Genomic DNA, 17,500 nt, shown 5'->3' on the forward strand with positions numbered 1-17,500 from the left:
CGTTACGGAATCACCACTTATCACTTCGCAAGGCTTTATTGCTTCAATAAAATGCGCTATCACGTCTTCTTCCCGCCGTACACCCGCTAAACTTTCCAGCGACTCATCTCTGGCCTGTATTCGCAAACCTACGCAACCAGCACCTGTTTCTGCTAAATCACGATCTTCAATTCCTGTTCCTACTGCATCCCTGACGCCTACTTCTACCGCCTCTTCGACTCCTACAACTACACCTGAAGCTGAAATGGAAATATCTCATGATCTTAAAAGAAAGTCCTCTGATCTATCCCCAAACCGAAAAGCGTCTCCTGCGGAAAAAAAGAAAGGACGAAATAGAAATTCTAAGAAATCCAAGTAAGCCTTTGTTTTTCCTCTAGTGAGTCTTTTTTCCAAGTTTTTTCTTTCAAATTTATCACTATTAATGTTAGGGGGCTAGCAAACCCCTTTACTTATAATTTTTTATTTGATTTGATCGAGAAATCTAATTGTGATGTCTGTTTCATACAAGAAACTTTAATTCATTCTGAGCCTACCATCCAGTCTTTGTCCCGTAGATAGTTAGGCCGTAGTTTTTGGTCCCCAGCCTCTGGTAAACAAGGTGGGGCCGCTACTCTGATTTCTCCAAAATTTTCAGGCGAAGTTTTATCTTGGAAAAAAGACTCACATGGTCGTATCGTCAGTGTTTTGATCAGGTGCAATGATGTCGATCTTAATTTAGTCAATATTTACGCTCCCACCAATCTTACCGATCGGAAACGCTTTTTTGATTCAATCCATGATTTTTTTATTCCTTCATCTGCGATCGTTATTGGTGGCGATTTCAATTGCTATAATAATGCTCTTGACAAATTCGGTGGGAATATTTCGATACACAAGGAATATGACGGTTTGAAAAATGATTTTTCGCTTGTTGACATCTGGCGTTATTTACATCCCAGAGCTAAGGAATTTACATGGTTCAACCCTTCGCGGTCAATTGGGAGTCGACTTGATAAATTTCTGATTTCTAAAGACTTGTTGTCACCTGGTATTAAATGTGATATTATCCCTTGTTCAATGTCAGATCATGATTTTGTCTCTCTTGTTTTCGATATTCCCACCGGTGTCAAACGCGGCCCAGGATTTTGGTGCTTTAATAATTCTCTCTTGAATGATAAGACTTTTTGCGCTACTATGGAGAAATTAATTGATAATCATATACGGTTTTTACCTTGCTTTCCGTGCCTCCAGGATTGGTGGGAGTTTTTTAAACAATCCATTAAAGAAGAATCGATTTCTTATTCTCGCAAAAAACGAAGGCAATTACAAAGAGATCAAGTTATACTCACAAATAAGTTGATTCGTCTACGTCAACGTTTAGTTGACGGAGACAGTTCTGTTATTTCACTAATTTCTGATACCGAATGCCGCCTAAAAGCTCTTCGAATTAAGCAGGCCGAAGGAATAATTATTCGCAGTAAAGCTGAATGGCTAGAAGAGGGCGAACGCCCGAGCCGATATTTTTTTAATCTGCAAAAAATGAAAGCTCAACGATCTCACATTTCTTCAGTTTATGATTCTAATGGTATTGAAATGTTCTCCCAAGAGGACATGGAAAAAGCTCATGTCGATTTTTATACTCAGCTCTTCTCTGAAGAGCCGATAGATACTGCTTTCCAAAATGATCTTTTATCTTCCCTTTCACGGAAATTAACTCTCGATCAGGCGTCATCCTGCGAAGGCGAGATGACGCTTGAAGAACTTATTTCTGCTATTAAAAATATGAATAGGAATAAGTTGCCTGGCCCTGATGGCCTTTCGGTTGAATTTTATGTTAAGTTTTGGGATCGCTTGTCACCTTATTTATGTCGTGTTCTAAATGCATGTTATCAAGCTGGAGAAATGTGCGATTCGATGAAAACAAGCAACACGCGCGTTATTTTTAAGAAAGGAGATCGGAAAAATTTAAAAAATTGGCGCCCAATTTCTCTTTTAAATGTTGATTATAAGTTATGTTCAAAAGTTCTTTCTTCGCGTCTCTCTAAAGTGTTAGAATACATTGTTCACCCTGATCAAACATGCTCTGTGCCCGGTCGTAAAATCGCTTCAAACCTACATTTGCTTAGAGATATTTTAGATTATATCGATCGTACGAATGAAACCGGTATTTTGCTTAGTTTGGATCAAGAGAAAGCCTTTGATCGAGTTAATCGTACTTTTTTGCAAAACCTTTTACCCCAGTTTGGTTTCGGCCCGTCCTTTTGTTTTTGGATCGACACCCTGTACAATGGTGCTAATATGCGAATCATTGTTAATGAATGGCTGACTGACGCGATTCCTTTGGCCCGCGGGGTCAGACAGGGGGATTCCCTGTCCCCCCTACTATATGTTTTATGTGTTGAAACCCTCGCGTGTAAAATTCGAAATAACCCCGAGATCGAAGGCTTTCTCCTTCCAGGCGCGCGTGGCCTTTCTTACAAAATTGGAAATTATGCTGACGATACGACTTGTATTGTTAAATCTTACCGTTCCTTACAAGCTTTATTTAATATGATTAATGTTTACGAGCGTGGCTCTGGAGCGCGTCTCAATGTTGCAAAGACGGAGGCCATGTGGCTGGGAGCCTGGCGTACACGCAGCGACCAGCCACTTGGCCTCAAATGGGTATCCAAAATGAAAATTTTGGGTGTTGTTTTTGGCCAAAATACTGAACTTGATAATTGGCAACCCAAACTCGAAAAACTAGAGAAACACCTCAATCTATGGAAATCTCGATCGCTCTCCCTCGTAGGACGATCTCTTATCGTCAATGTGCTAGGCCTAAGTAAGCTTCTCTATCTTTCTGCAGTTTTATGTATACCGCAATGGGTTTTTTCTAAAGTTAATAATTTAATTTGGCCTTTTATTTGGGGATCTCGAATCGAAACCGTTAGCCGAGCGACTTGTTACCAACCCCTTTCTAAGGGGGGCCTCGGCATTTCAAATTTTCAGATCAAAGGCAATTCACTTAAATTGGCTTCAGTAATTTCTAATTTAAGTAACTCTGATTCGAAATCCTTTTATCTTGCAAAATACTTTTTAGGCTCTAGACTTGCTTCTTGTCGACCGGAGTGGCGTTCTCTTCGTGACAACTCCACTCCGAGCACACAGATTTTAACTTCTTATTATGATAAATTTCTCTTAGCTTTCACCACTCTTCGCGGGATTCTTTCCCGCAAGGAGTGGGGTGATTTTGAATTTTCCTCTAAACAATGCTATCAAGTCCTTTTGAAAGAAAACTCTACCTCCCCAATTCTTCATCGTTTTTGGAATCCCTTCCTCCCGATTGGTTTCGATCTTGACGATTTCTGGAAATTAGTTCGCGATGATTTTACTGAGAATTACAAAAATGACATTCTTTGGTCGATCGTGCTTCGCGCCACTAAAGTCCGCGACTCACTTAGGAATTGGGGTTATATCGACTCAGACAAATGCGCTTTTTGTTCGCGTAAAGAGACCATTGATCATTGTTTCCTTAATTGTTCTCGCGTGAAATCTGTGTGGTCCCATTTTACTCCCATCATCTCCTCGGTTCTTGATACCAGTTTCTCCTCCTCTTGTACACATGTTTTCTTCTTTCGCTGGACCCCTGTTAATCCTAAGAGTTCTCGTATAGCTCGTTTTCTTATTAAAACAATTCTTTTTGGTATTTGGAAATTTCGAAATAAATCTACCTTTCATAATGGGAATGACTCTCCTGAGGGTATAACCCGATATATCCTCGGGGATATCAAAGCTAAAATCGCTTGCGATTTTTTCAGATTTCCGCTGTCCAGCTTTAAGAAGGCCTGGGAGTCCCCCTCAATTTGTGCGATTGAGGGTGACTCATACAGACTACTACTGTAAATATTAGGATTACTACATTGGTACATTAGATCATTATATTAGTAAAATGACTTTAAGTAATAATATTTAATTTATTTCTAGTACATTAGATCATTATATTAGTTAATCTATTTCTAGTTAAATGCCCTTAAGTCACAATAGTTTAGCCTTAGCTACTCCTAGCCTTAATCTCATCATCGTTATCATAATTAATTTATCTCTAGCCTCATCATTGTTTTTCTTAGTAATTATGAACTGAACTCTGGACTGTTTAAATAATTTAGTCAGGGCCAAGCCCACGTGCGTTAAGCACTTTTATTTTGTATCCTAGGTGATTTATTGCAAATAAATCCTTTTCAAAACTTAAAAATGTGAATTTCCTCATCCTGAATACTGTGTGAGAGCCAGGTCTCCGAGAATGTCCAGATATCGGGGCCTTTGATGTTACTCATAACAAGATTTAGTTGGTCGATTTTGCCGGTTATACTTCTAACATTGAGATGAGCTATAGACAGGCCATTGGCTTTGATACAGAAGGATGGAACATCAAAGTCCACATGGTTTAAAGGACCAGGCTGAGGACAAACGTCGCCAGACAGAATGATGGCAGCTGAAGCATAGAAAGTCAGCTGCGTTATCTTCAAAAATTTAGCTAACTTCGTTGAAGCAGCGCCATTTTGCCGGGCGATGTAGCGACTCCTCTGTTGTCGTAAATTTCCCGAAATTTCAATCCTGCAGCTCTTTTTTGAAACAAAATACACATCGCTGTCATTTAGTGAAGTGTTCGTCTGTAGATGTAAGGACTTGTAGTTTGAAAAAGACACATAGATGCAGAGAAATATACAAACATTCGCAGAGAGCCTAATTTTGCGACCGACCGCCATACTCGGGCATACTCCGGCATACTCAATGTGAAGTTTGGCTCTCGCTCAATCAAAGATTACATGATCATTATAAACAGACAAAAATTGCATGTGGTACAATCCCTCTTTCTCTCCCATCCTCTACTACGCTCTTATTAAAAATATCAAACATGAGAGAAACCCGTAAGAACAAAGATTTGGAATAAACAGTCAAATCATGTCTGTCGTTAACATTCACATTCAGCACATCAAGTGAAAAAATCATAAGTAAGAAATTTCGAATTTCTTTCAACTCAAAAACGAGGCGTGGGTTTTTTACAACTACAGAAACGCTTTATGGTGTAATATCCCTTCAACAATGCTAACAAAATGCAGAGGGCCTCTGCATCTCGGCTATACAAACTCAGATCCAAATCGACACAGTCTGAATTTTTCACTGAAAAAAATTGCTGTCAGCGCACCGCGGAGAAAACTTAGCACTACTACTAGAAGAAAAGGTTATTTTCCAGCGCTTCATTCATGCAGCTCGTGCAATGCATGTGCGTCACTCCAAGACCTTCCCGCGGCGCGCTAACGTCAACTTTCCTATCACAACTTGTATGACATTTTTCAGGGGCAAGCGTTATACACGTGGTGGACAAAATGAATGCGTCGGTCGGGAATCGTACTCTATCATACCAGGCCCATATTTAAGGTTTCCTCTTACTCGATGGAAATCTCCTCTAAAACCACGTTTACCACATTCCTATCTCCCGTTACTTAAAAATAGGTCCGTTGATAACTACCTGATTTGGGAGTGACGTAACACTTTCAAAAACTGCTACAAAAGCGATCATGGCGAGAACTGACCACATCTTTGCCTAACTCTCGATCAAGAAAGGGTCGATATTGTCACTGCTCAATGCTGAAGCCGTTCAAAAGCTTATGTTTGGTATCTGAAATTTGTGCAACTTTATTTCTGAATGAATCAAATACTCGAAGGATATTCTTTTGAAAGCTTCCATTGTTAGTCAATCAAAAGCGTCTATCAATAATACTTTCGACGGTACTTGGTCAGGATAAGGGCTAATTCCTTTGTTTTAAACGTCGTTTGCGTGCGCTGCTTGATCAGACTGCGAAGAATTATACTTTTAGGATCAAACAATTAACCCAGCTTTGATACATGACAAGCATGTGGGTAAGATGAATTGTGTTTACTTTAGCTAGATCTCAACTTTAAGCGCGAAAGTGCTTTCCAAATGCCTAAATTGATCTACACAAACGTACACACAAGGAAAGAGAGGTACAAGCCCGGTAAAGTTTTTGTTTGGTCACTATGGAGCAGATCGAGTTAACTGTATAAAAAAATAAAGAACGAGAAACATGGGATAAAGAAAAAATGTACTGCTATTAATGATAAACGTTTTCCGTTTATCGAGCAAGGGAGTACTTAAATCTTCCTCGAATGAAATGTAAAATAATTTGAATAGCTGAACAAATGTTAGAATTGTAAAGAGAGGAAGCATTGAAGCAAATTACCAACACTCGAGCTGCGACGACCAAAAAACCAGAATAAATTAAACAGCTACAAAACTGAAAACTTTGATCATTGTTACAATAAGGAAACCTTGCTTCTGTGCTGTATTGTGCCAACATTAAGCTTGACTTGACTTTGAATTTGGACTTCATATAAAATAACAAAATAAATGCGTCGGCCGGGAATCGAACCCGGGTCAACTGCTTGGAAGGCAGCTATGCTCACCACTATACCACCCACGCTCGAATGAAATATTCAGATGAAAATCCCTTTTAGATAGTATACTGAAAAAATCTCTCTTGTGTTAATATGAGATATGAGAACAAGGACTTATCTTTCGTAGGAAAACAACTGTGGAAAAGGTTCTTCTTAGAGTAAATTTGTTTTATTGTGCCTAATATTATCCATATCAATCAAAGATGATTCTGCAGATTGCCAATCCAAGATAATGTCACGGTGGACTCTGGTGGATAGTAAAGGATAAGGTCTTCATGAGCCTCACTTTCTTTCGTAATTTGGCAATAATGATTATTGGAGGTTCTCTGCTATAATCAAACTAGCATTTGGTATTGAACTACACTTACTATGTTTTGCTCTCTCATTGGTCCAAGTTCAAGTCAGAATCAGAAGCAAGAGAACTGTCACGTACATTCACTTTATTTTTCTATCTCCTGAGTCCAAACGTTATTGTCTGTTAGGTCCCATGGTGTAATGGTTAGCACTCTGGACTCTGAATCCAGCGATCTGAGTTCAAATCTCGGTGGGACCTTGTCCTTTTACATTTTTACCACAGCAGCATCAGCATCAATTGCAAAATTACGGTCAAACAGAGTAGGCGGTAGACCCTAGCAGCTGCATCTTCTTTTAACAGGAATTCACACAGAACGAGAAGCTAGGAATGTTTTTTTTTTCCTGGTCCGATAAAAAGAAACGAAATGGTGAGACCTTGTCCTTTTATATTTTTACTCGAGCAAAGTAACAAGGAAAAGAACATTCTGAAACTCTCCTGTCCATGTAAACTAATTCAGGGAGGAACATAGGTGTAGCACAACTCGTTTTACAAATTATTGTGGCAAGCGTTATACAAGGACGGGAATCGAATCCGGGTCAACTGCTTGGAAGGCAACTATGCTCACCACTATACCACCGGCACTCGGATGTTTTTATTGTGCCTCGCATCATCCGTGTCAATCAAAGATGATTATGCAGATTCCTAATCCAAGGTAATATCACGGTGCACTCCGTTGGATAGTATAAAGGAAAAACTCTTTTGCAATTTGACAATAATAATTATGGGTGGTTCTCTGCACTAATCAAATTAGCATTTGGTATTTAAGTACATCCACTTTTCTTTGCTCTCTCCTCGATCCGCATGTTGTTGTCTGATGGGTCCCATGGTGTAATGGTTAGCACGCTGGACTCTGAATCCAGCGATCCGAGTTCAAATCTCGGTGGGACCTTGTCCCTTTACATTTTTACCACAGCAGTATCAATTGCAAAATTACCGTCGAAGAGAACAGACTGAACGGTAAACCTTAGCTGCTGCATTTTCTTATAAGAGGAATTAAGAACAAGAAGCTAGGAATGTTTTTTTTTTTTCGGTCCGATGAAAAAAAAACGAATTCAATGAATTCGACAAGTTTGAGAAGCCATTCGCTCTGACGAAGGGCTAACCTTCGAAACGTCAACTTGAACTCTTTACGGTAGCCAATTTACAATTTCAACTTAGTTGATTTAGCCAAATTACCTTGTTACCCCCAACGACGTAGCACCACAGTTTCTTTACAAACTTTTCCCCTTTATAACTTTGAAAAACGTCAGATTCTGATGCATGGTTACCAAATCAGGTATCCAGTCACTCGACGTAGTCTTTATCATCGCCGAAGGTAATTAAACTCAGTGAAACTTCTGTTTCATTGTTTTTATATGTTATTGATGCCACAATTGAGTCCCTACACCTATTAAATTCCAGGTCGCTGTGCGCCTGTTCAGTAACAGGTCAAAGATGGCGTCACAATGTGATGGGAAAAAGTGGCAAACGAGGCGCAGCCGAGCGTGTCACAGACATTCTCCACATATTTTAACGTCTTCTGCGAACCATTAAGACATCTATTCGGAATCTATTTCTCTTAAGACAAAAAAGTAATTATTGAGGTGACGTCATCTATACGTCTGCCCATTTTGATGAAAATAAATAACTAGGCTATCAGTAGGACGTTTGCGTCGGCCGGGAATTGAACCCGGGTCAACTGCTTGGAAGGCAGCTATGCTCACCACTATACCACCGACGCCGCTTATACACAGACTGATTTGAAGCCAGAGTATCATAATAGGGAGTTAATGACCTTTTTTTAAGTAACAGGTTGTAAATAAGCCAGGACCTGAAAAGTAATCATTGTAAAGACGCAAATCCTGGGATTGAAATATAAATCAAACGCACAGAACTTGTTATTGAGCGGAGCGGTGAAATTGTTCAAAATGTATTGGCTTTCAATGTCGACGAGTCATTATTGTAAATGAATCGAAAAGTGTAAAACAGAAATGTAAAAACTGTTGATTAGTCTGTTTCATGCTCATTCATTCAAAGAGGAAATGAGGCGTCGCACAGCATGTGTTACATTTTACAGTGACCAGCGATACATATTTGAAGGAGCTAGAATTAGACAAAAACTGTTTAAAAATTCTTCTTATGAGGATAAAATGACTCCATCGGCCGAGGATCGAAATTGGGTCAACTGCTTGGAAGACAGCTATGCTCACCACTATACCACCGATGCTTTAGATGTATAAATAAGTAACAAATGGCAAACCCCTATTTAAATAGCTTACGGCCACATTTATCTTGAGTTGAATGGACTAAAAGAACGAGAACTTGTCTTCAAAAAGTAACCTAGAAAAAGAGCAATTGCTAGTATAAAGTTTGATCGATTGTGCCTCATATCATCCAATTCAATCGAAGATGATTCCGTGTTTCCTTAGGCTCCAGATATTAAAATGAAAGTAAAGTGTTAAGAGGTCTTCACGAGCCTCACTTTCTTCTGTAATTTGGTAATAATAATTATGAGTGGTTCGCTGCGATCAGTATTTGACATTTGACCAGAGGAATAGCAACTATAGGGAGAATGTTTTCAGTGGAAATTTTTTAGGTACAGATACGCAACTAAATTTAACACGGTAAGGTTGGTAATAATGGAAAGAAATTGTAATCTCCTGGCTCTTTCGTCCCCACACCGAAATTTGTTAAAATCCCCGCTGAAAGCGCGGCGAGTCTGTCTGGTCGTGTAAAGTCAAAGGAAATGTAGGAAGGGAGTGCCATCATTTGCCTCTTTTCGACGAAATGCAAGTCAGAGAAAGCTGTCCATTTCCCTTGTAAAATGTACTTTTTTATTTCTTTCTCTTTCTAGATCCCTCTCACATAAAATAATTAAATTTCGGTCAGACTTGGTTTTGTGTATTCCTTCAGTTTTTTTATCATTACAGTCTCTCCTATAATTTTATGCGTAGTTATATGTAAAATTAAATTATAAGAAGTTTGTTTCCATTTCTCTCTCTCTCTCTCTATTCTCAACTTTTCTTCAGTGCTGGTGTCGTTCTTTTGTGCGTCAACACTGTTCGGGTGGCCAATTAAAATGCTCTTCATTCCATTCTGACGCGGCAAAACACCTGGCTGCTGCTCCGTCACATTCACAAATAGTCCGCTCACATGAACCCTCTTCATCAGCTAAGTTTTGTAGAAAAAGAGCCATTACGGCATGTTAATATAACTATTATTAGTTGAAGCAATATCATCATTAGTTATTAATTATTGTAGTCTTTTTAGACCTTTGCAATGATAAAAGATAATTAAAGTACAAATATGACTTGAACGTTGAGAAGAAGATTGATCATTAAAGAACATATTTTATAATTTATCAATCAATTTTATTAGCGATATAAGATTCCCATAATTGCAAATTAGAAAGAAAAATAGAAAACCAGTGACCGTTTTATTCTACTCTTTCAATTTCATCGCTTAAAACTACAAAGATAGAACATATTGGCACTTCTTCAATCCCACCTATTTAAACAATTCGCCCATTTTTTACCACGGGACATCTGTCGAGGGAACTGCTTTGGGTACCGCAAAAAAAAAAACGGAAAGTTCACAAGGTTTACAAAGACTCTAATGTAAATAAAACAAATTCTAAACTTATCTTGACTTAACACAACCAGTACAGGTGTCATCCCTACCGTATATTTTCCAATAAACATACGAAAAGAACCTACACGTCTGGATCGTTCATAATGCGACCGTAATACTCATTGTCAATTTGACAGCATCTGAAATTAGAGCAGTTTATAACTAACATCATTTACTGCCTCTATCAGATTGTTGTTTTTGTTAAAGCCAAAAACAGTACTGATTGCTTCCTAGAGAAATTTCCCAAATATCAATTGCCAACCTCAATGGGGCACAATCTTATCACAAACACTCTGTTATAATCAAATCAGTTTTCTTCCCAGAAAGAAAGGGAACGTCCATCTATGTCATTACTGAACAGAAGAGTTGGAGTGGTGCAGTGGAGAATATTTTCCCCACAGCCGTGGCACGGGATAAATTATCATGTGGATTCAGTTCATTGTGTGTTCTTGTCCACGATCTGAGGGTTTCTTTCCAGGCTCTCTGGATTTCCTCTCTAAAGAAAAACAAAACGTTTCAAACTCTTATTCGATCTTGAATCAACAGATCGGGGATAGATTACTACAAAGTTCTATTGAGAGAGTTCACCGTTTATGTCATTCGTGCTTATTTTAAAACCTTCTTAATCCAGAAAATCTACACAAGGTTCTGCGGAGTATCAGTATGGGATTAGCATTGAGAAAAAAGGCAAAACTGGCCAACGTTGACTATAAAGCCATTGAGGGTTATCGCCTGGAGGGAGACGATCGGAAAAGTTTGGGGGATAACTTGGTTTTCAGGGGGAATGGAAAGTCATGAAAGTCACGAAAAGCCGCGAGAAACTTCTGAAAGCACCTACACAAAATGAGCAACACTGCTGGGATAGAATGAATAACAGTTGGAAGGAACAAGGGCTTCAATCATGGACAAGAAGGCCCCAAGGACATGCGTACCAAACACAGTTATTTTATATAGTAATGATTCGCGCTTTCGTTTTGAAGCGTTACTGTAACTTTGAAGGTTTCTGATGTATGGTGGCCGTTTATTTTTGTACTGGTTGCTAGAGGAAGCAAGTCAAAAATTCGTAGGGCATTCCATACATCTTTTAGATCTTTTCGTGATCTCTGGCTGACAGTTATTTTTGAATATTGGATTTTTCGCGACTTTAAATAAAAAGAGGGGTTGGTCCCCACACTCCCTGGGACAACGCTCTGGCGCCAAAACTATAAAACACTATGTGCAAATCAAGTAAAGTAACTGAAAGGTATCTCAGATCCCCTTTCATTCACTTTCATGCAGTAGTACAAAGAAAAATTGATAACATCCCTTATTTTACTACAGTGATAACCAGTGACGATCGTTCTTTCATATTTACATTTGCTTTGTGGATAATTTTCATACGTAGGATTAATCTTATTTCTTCGAAAGCACATCGCCAGAAATCGAGGACATTTTGCTCCCGCATTTATTGGTCAGCGGATTGCAGTCGGATTAAAACAAAGACAGTGGTTAGGACAAGTTCCATATTAAATATTGAGCGATTTAAGTTCTGTGAACCTTCTTTATGGAGAAAAAAGCAAAAAAGAAAAAAACAACTTTGAACATATCTCTTGGTATTTTTAATGCAGAGCGACTTATAGCAATTTGCTGTCTGATGTACTGCATGGGACAATCTGTACTAACGTATGATGCACGATCCTCGCAGTAGATAGCGCTATTTATGTAATAGCGAAAATCAGACCTGAAAAAAATCAGGCCTGTACGGGAATCGAACCACTGACCTCTGCGATACTAGTGCAGCGCTCTACCAATTGAGCTAACAAGCCAACTGGGAGCAGGCCGTTAAGTTGATTCGTAATAAACCCGTGAAAGTGATAAATGAGACACAATGACTATAAGGAGTTCTTAAATATTTATAGTATCGCAGAGGTCAGTGGTTCGAGTCCCAAACAGGCCTGATTTTTTTCAGGTCTGATTTTCGCTATTGCATAAATAGCGCTATCTGCTGCGAGGATCGTGCATCATACGTATCTAATACCGCAGTTCAAAATATATGAACTTCATACATTTCATTGTATCTCATTTATCACTTTCACGGGTTTATTACGAATCAACTTAACGGCCTGCTCCCACTTGGCTTGTTAGCTTAAATGGTAAGAGCGCTGCACTAGAATCGCAGAGGTCAGTAGTTCGAATCCCGTACAGGCCTGATTTTTTTCAGGTCTGATTTTCGCTATTGCTTAAATAGCGCTATCTACTGCGAGGATCGTGCATCATACGTATCTAATACCGCAGTTCAAAATATATGAACTTCATATATTTCATTGTATATCATTTATCACTTTCACCGGTTTATTACGAATCAACTTAACGGCCTGCTCCCAGTTGGCTTGTTAGCTCAATTGGTAAGAGCGCTGTACTAGTATCGCAGAGGTCAGTGGTTCGAATCCCGTACAGGCCTGATTTTTTCAGGTCTGATTTTCGCTATTGCTTAAATAGCGCTATCTACTGCGAGGATCGTGCATCATACGTAGAGGAAGCATTGAAGCAAATTACCAACACTTGAGCTGCGACGACCAACAAACCAGAATAAATTAAGCAGCTACAAAACTGAAAACTTTGATCGTTCTTACAATAAGGAAACCTTGCCTCTGTGCTGTATTGTGACAACATTAAGCTTGACTTGACTTTGAATCTGGACTTCATACAAGGACAAAATAAATGCGTCGGCCGGGAATCGAACCCGGGTCAACTCTGTGGAAAAGGTTCTTAGAGTAAATTTGTTTTATTGTGCCTAATATTATCCATATCAATCAAAGATGATTCTGCAGATTCCCAATCCAAGATAATGTCACGGTGGACTCTGGTGGATAGTAAAGGATAAGGTCTTCATGAGCCTCACTTTCTTTCGTAATTTGGCAATAATGATTATTGGAGGTTCTCTGCTATAATCAAACTAGCATTTGGTATTGAACTACACTTACTATATTTTGCTCTCTCTTTGGTCCAAGTTCAAGTCAGAATCAGAAGCAAGAGAACTGTCACGTACATTCACTTTATTTTTCTATCTCCTGAGTCCAAATGTTATTGTCTGTTAGGTCCCATGGTGTAATGGTTAGCACTCTGGACTCTGAATCTAGCGATCCGAGTTCAAATCTCGGTGGGACCTTGTCCTTTTATATTTTTACTTGAGCAAAGTGATAAGGAAAAGAAAATTTTGAAACTCTCCTGTCCATGTAAACTAATTCAGGGAGGAACATGAGTAGACAACTCCTTTTTACATTTTACTGTGGCAAACATTACACAAGGACAAACTAAATGCGTCGGCCGGGAATCCAAACCGGGCCAACTGCTTGGAAGGCAGCTCTGCTCACCACTATACCACCGACGCTCGGATATTTTATAAATGAATGAATTGTTTAGATGAAAATCCTTTTTAAACAGTTTACTGGAAAAATCTATATAGTGCTGATATATGCTATGACTGACAAGGACTTCTCTTACTTAGGAAAACAACTGTGGAAAAGGTTCTTCTCAGAGTAAATTTGATTTATTGTGCCTCATATAATCTATGTCAATCAAAGATAATTGCAGATTCCTAATCCAAGGTAATATTTGGGTGGACTCCGTTGGATGGTAAAGGAAAAGCTCTTCATGAGCCTCACTTTCTTTTGTAATTTGGCATTATTAATAATTATGGGTAGTTCTCTGCAATAATCTAATTTCTTTTTGGTATTTAACTACATCCACTTTATTTTGCGCTCTCCTGGATCCGCACGTTATCGACTGATGGGTCCCATGGTGTAATGGTTAGCACACTGGACTCTGAATCCAGCGATCCGAGTTCAAACCTCGGTGGGACCTTGTCCTCAGTTACATTTTTACCACAGTAATCAATTGCAAAATCAACGTCGAACAGAGCAGACTGGACGGTAAACCTTAGCAGCTGCATTTTCTTATAAGAAGAATTCAGAACGAGAAGCTAGGAATGTTTTTTTTTTTTTTTTTTTGGTCCGATGAAAAGAAACGAAATGAATTCAATGAATTCGACAAGTTCTAGAAGCCTTCGCTCTGACGAAGGGCTAACCCTCGAAACGTCAGTATTAACTCTTTACGGTGGCCAAATTACAATTCCAACTTAGTTGATATAGCCAAATTACCTTGTTACCCCCAAAGACGTAGCACCATAGTTTCTTTACAAACTTTTCCCCTTTATAAGTTTAAAAAATGTCAGCTTCTTATGCATGGCTACCCAATCAGGTATCCAGTCACTCGACGTAGTCTATATCATTGCCGAAGGTAATTAAACTCAGTAAAAACTTCTGTTTCATTGTTCTTATATGTTATTGATGCCACAGTTGAGTTCACACACCTATTAGATTCCACGTTGCCGTGCGCCTGTTCAGTAACAGGTCAAAGATGGCGTCACAATGTGATAGGAACAAAAAGTGGCAAACGAGGCGCAGCCGAGTGTGTCCGTCACAGACATTCTGCACATATTTTTACGACTTCTGCGAACTAGTACGAACAGACGCACGGCATCTATTCGGAATCTATTTCTCTTTTAAGACAAAAGTAATTCTTGAGGTGACTTCATCTATACGTCTGCCCATTATGATAAAAATAAATAGTTAGGTTATCAGTAAGACCTTTGCGTCGGCCGGGAATCGAACCCGGGTCAACTGCTTGGAAGGCAGCTATGCTCACCACTATACCACCGACGCTCGAACGCAATGTGTAGATGAAAATCCCTTTTAATTAGTTTACTGAAAAATCTCTCTTGTGCTAATATGAGCTATGAGAACAAGGACTTATCTTTCGTAGGAAAACAACTGTGGAAAAGGTTCTTAGAGTATATTTGATTTATTGTGCCTAATATTATCCATATCAATCAAAGATGATTCTGCAGATTCCTACTCCAAAATAATATGGTTATAATTGTTTGTTTGGTCCCATGGTGTAATGGTTAGCACTCTGGACTTTGAATCCAGCGATCCGAGTTCAAATCTCGGTGGGACCTTGTCCTCAGTTACATTTTTACCACAGTAATCAATTGCAAAATCAACGTCGAACAGAGCAGACTGGACGGTAAACCTTAGCAGCTGCATTTTCTTATAAGAAGAATTCAGAACGAGAAGCTAGGAATGTTTTTTTTTTTTTTTTTTCGGTCCGATGAAAAGAAACGAAATGAATTCAATGAATTCGACAAGTTTTAGAAGCCTTCGCTCTGACGAAGGGCTAACCCTCGAAACGTCAGTCATTATTAACTGTTTATACGGTGGCCAAATTACAATTCCAACTTAGTTGATATAGCCAAATTACCTTGTTACCCCCAAAGACGTAGCACCACAGTTTCTTTACAAACTTTTCCCCTTTATAAGTTTAAAAAATGTCAGCTTCTTATGCATGGCTACCCAATCAGGTATCCAGTCACTCGACGTAGTCTATATCATTGCCGAAGGTAATTAAACTCAGTAAAAACTTCTGTTTCATTGTTCTTATATGTTATTGATGCCACAGTTGAGTTCACACACCTATTAGATTCCACGCCGCCGTGCGCCTGTTCAGTAACAGGTCAACTCACAATGTGATAGGAACAAAAAAGCGGCAAACGAGGCGCAGCCGAGTGTGTCACAGACATTCTCCATATATTTTAACGTCTTCTGCGAACTAGTATGAACAGACGCACGTAATCTAGTCGGAATCTATTTCTCTTTTAAGACAAAATGTCATTTCTGAGGTGACGTCATCTATACGAAATACATGACTAGGACCTTTGCTCGGCCGGGAATCGAACCCGGGTCAACTGCTTGGAAGGCAGCTATGCTCACCACTATACCACCGACGCCGCTCATGCACAGACTTATTTGAAGTCAATTTTCGTATCACACCTTGTGTCACATTTTTCTGTTGCAAGCGCTACACAACTGGTGGACAAAATGAATGCGTCGACCGGCATATGGTATTTAACCTGAGGAATAGCAACTGTAGGAAAGATACTTTCAAAATAGGTTTCACGGGTACAGATCTGCCAATAAAAATAGCACGATAACGCTTGGTAACAATTGTTTTAAGGTTAAGAAATAAAATTTCGTAGTTATACGCAAATGATGAATAGTAGTGCCCTAGCACCGCACTGCATTAAATATAAGAACTACCTTGCATGCAAATGATAAGAATGAAATAATTTGGGAGCGTATGTGGTACTTTGTAAAGAAATGAATGCGTCGGCCGGCAATGGTATTTAACCAGAGGAATAGCAACTGTAGGAAAGATACTTTTAAAAGAGGTTTCACGGGTACAGATCTGCCACTAAAAATAGCATGATAACTCTTGGTAACAATTGTTTTAAGGTTAAGAAATCAAAATTTCGTAGCTATATGGAAATGATCAAGAGTAGTGTCCTAGCACTGCACTACATTAAATATAAGAACTACCTTGCATGCAAATGATAAGAATGAAATAATTTGGGACCGTATGTGGTACTTTGTACAGAAATGGAAAATTAAAGGGAAGTGTTTAGCGCCTCGGCTGGGTACTCTCCGCACCAAATTCTATTAAGAGCCCCGTTTTAACGACACTGAATATAGGGGAAGTCTGTTTGATCGTGTAAACACAATGTCAATGCAGGGAGGAGGTCCACGCTCTGCTTCTTTTTCGGCTTAATGCATGTTGGGGTAAGCTGTCCATCTCCCTTGTACAACGGTATGCCACACAAAAAATAATCCGATCTTAAGATCCCTGTCACATAAAAAGCTAGATTTAAGTCACGGACAACGGTTGGGCTTTTCCGCAGATTTAAAGAAGATGGTCGCCCTTTTCGAAATAATACAAGAAGAAGAAATCAATGATTTATTTATCTCTTAACTTGATACACTCTTGTGGAGATTATCGTCCTTTCTTAGTTACATTTGCTCTATGGATAATTTTCATAGATAGGATTAATCGTATTTCCTTTTTTAGTTGCATATTCCGAAATATAAAATTTTTTATGTGAGGGGGATCTAGAAAGAGAAAAAAAGGAAGAAGTACATTGTACAAGGGAAATGGACAGCTTTCCCTGACTCACACTTCGTCGAAAAGAGACAAATGATGGCACTTCCTTCCAACATTTCCATT

At 39.0% G+C, this 17,500-nt stretch overlaps 9 non-coding genes and 1 pseudogene across 9 annotated transcripts; 5 read left to right on the forward strand and 5 right to left on the reverse strand.

Moving 5' to 3' along the window:
- Positions 1-6,392: 6,392 nt before the first annotated feature.
- Positions 6,393-6,464, reverse strand: Trnag-ucc (transfer RNA glycine (anticodon UCC)). Its single transcript has one exon. It is a non-coding gene; the product is annotated as a tRNA-Gly (tRNA).
- A 455-nt stretch (positions 6,465-6,919) lies between these two features.
- On the forward strand, positions 6,920-6,991 carry Trnaq-cug (transfer RNA glutamine (anticodon CUG)). The gene has a single exon. It is a non-coding gene; the product is annotated as a tRNA-Gln (tRNA).
- A 619-nt stretch (positions 6,992-7,610) lies between these two features.
- Positions 7,611-7,682, forward strand: Trnaq-cug (transfer RNA glutamine (anticodon CUG)). Its single transcript has one exon. It is a non-coding gene; the product is annotated as a tRNA-Gln (tRNA).
- A 759-nt stretch (positions 7,683-8,441) lies between these two features.
- On the reverse strand, positions 8,442-8,513 carry Trnag-ucc (transfer RNA glycine (anticodon UCC)). The gene has a single exon. It is a non-coding gene; the product is annotated as a tRNA-Gly (tRNA).
- Positions 8,514-9,779: 1,266 nt separating this feature from the next.
- On the reverse strand, positions 9,780-14,333 carry LOC148741138 (basic phospholipase A2 taipoxin alpha chain-like; annotated as a pseudogene).
- Trnaq-cug (transfer RNA glutamine (anticodon CUG)) lies at positions 13,479-13,550 on the forward strand. Its single transcript has one exon. It is a non-coding gene; the product is annotated as a tRNA-Gln (tRNA).
- Positions 14,174-14,245, forward strand: Trnaq-cug (transfer RNA glutamine (anticodon CUG)). The gene has a single exon. It is a non-coding gene; the product is annotated as a tRNA-Gln (tRNA).
- Positions 14,334-15,033: 700 nt separating the features above from the next.
- Positions 15,034-15,105, reverse strand: Trnag-ucc (transfer RNA glycine (anticodon UCC)). Its single transcript has one exon. It is a non-coding gene; the product is annotated as a tRNA-Gly (tRNA).
- Positions 15,106-15,329: 224 nt separating this feature from the next.
- Trnaq-uug (transfer RNA glutamine (anticodon UUG)) lies at positions 15,330-15,401 on the forward strand. The gene has a single exon. It is a non-coding gene; the product is annotated as a tRNA-Gln (tRNA).
- A 756-nt stretch (positions 15,402-16,157) lies between these two features.
- Trnag-ucc (transfer RNA glycine (anticodon UCC)) lies at positions 16,158-16,230 on the reverse strand. The gene has a single exon. It is a non-coding gene; the product is annotated as a tRNA-Gly (tRNA).
- Positions 16,231-17,500: the final 1,270 nt, after the last annotated feature.

Source organism: Stylophora pistillata, chromosome 1 (assembly GCF_964205215.1).
Source record: "Stylophora pistillata chromosome 1, jaStyPist1.2, whole genome shotgun sequence".
Lineage (NCBI taxonomy): Eukaryota > Metazoa > Cnidaria > Anthozoa > Scleractinia > Pocilloporidae > Stylophora > Stylophora pistillata.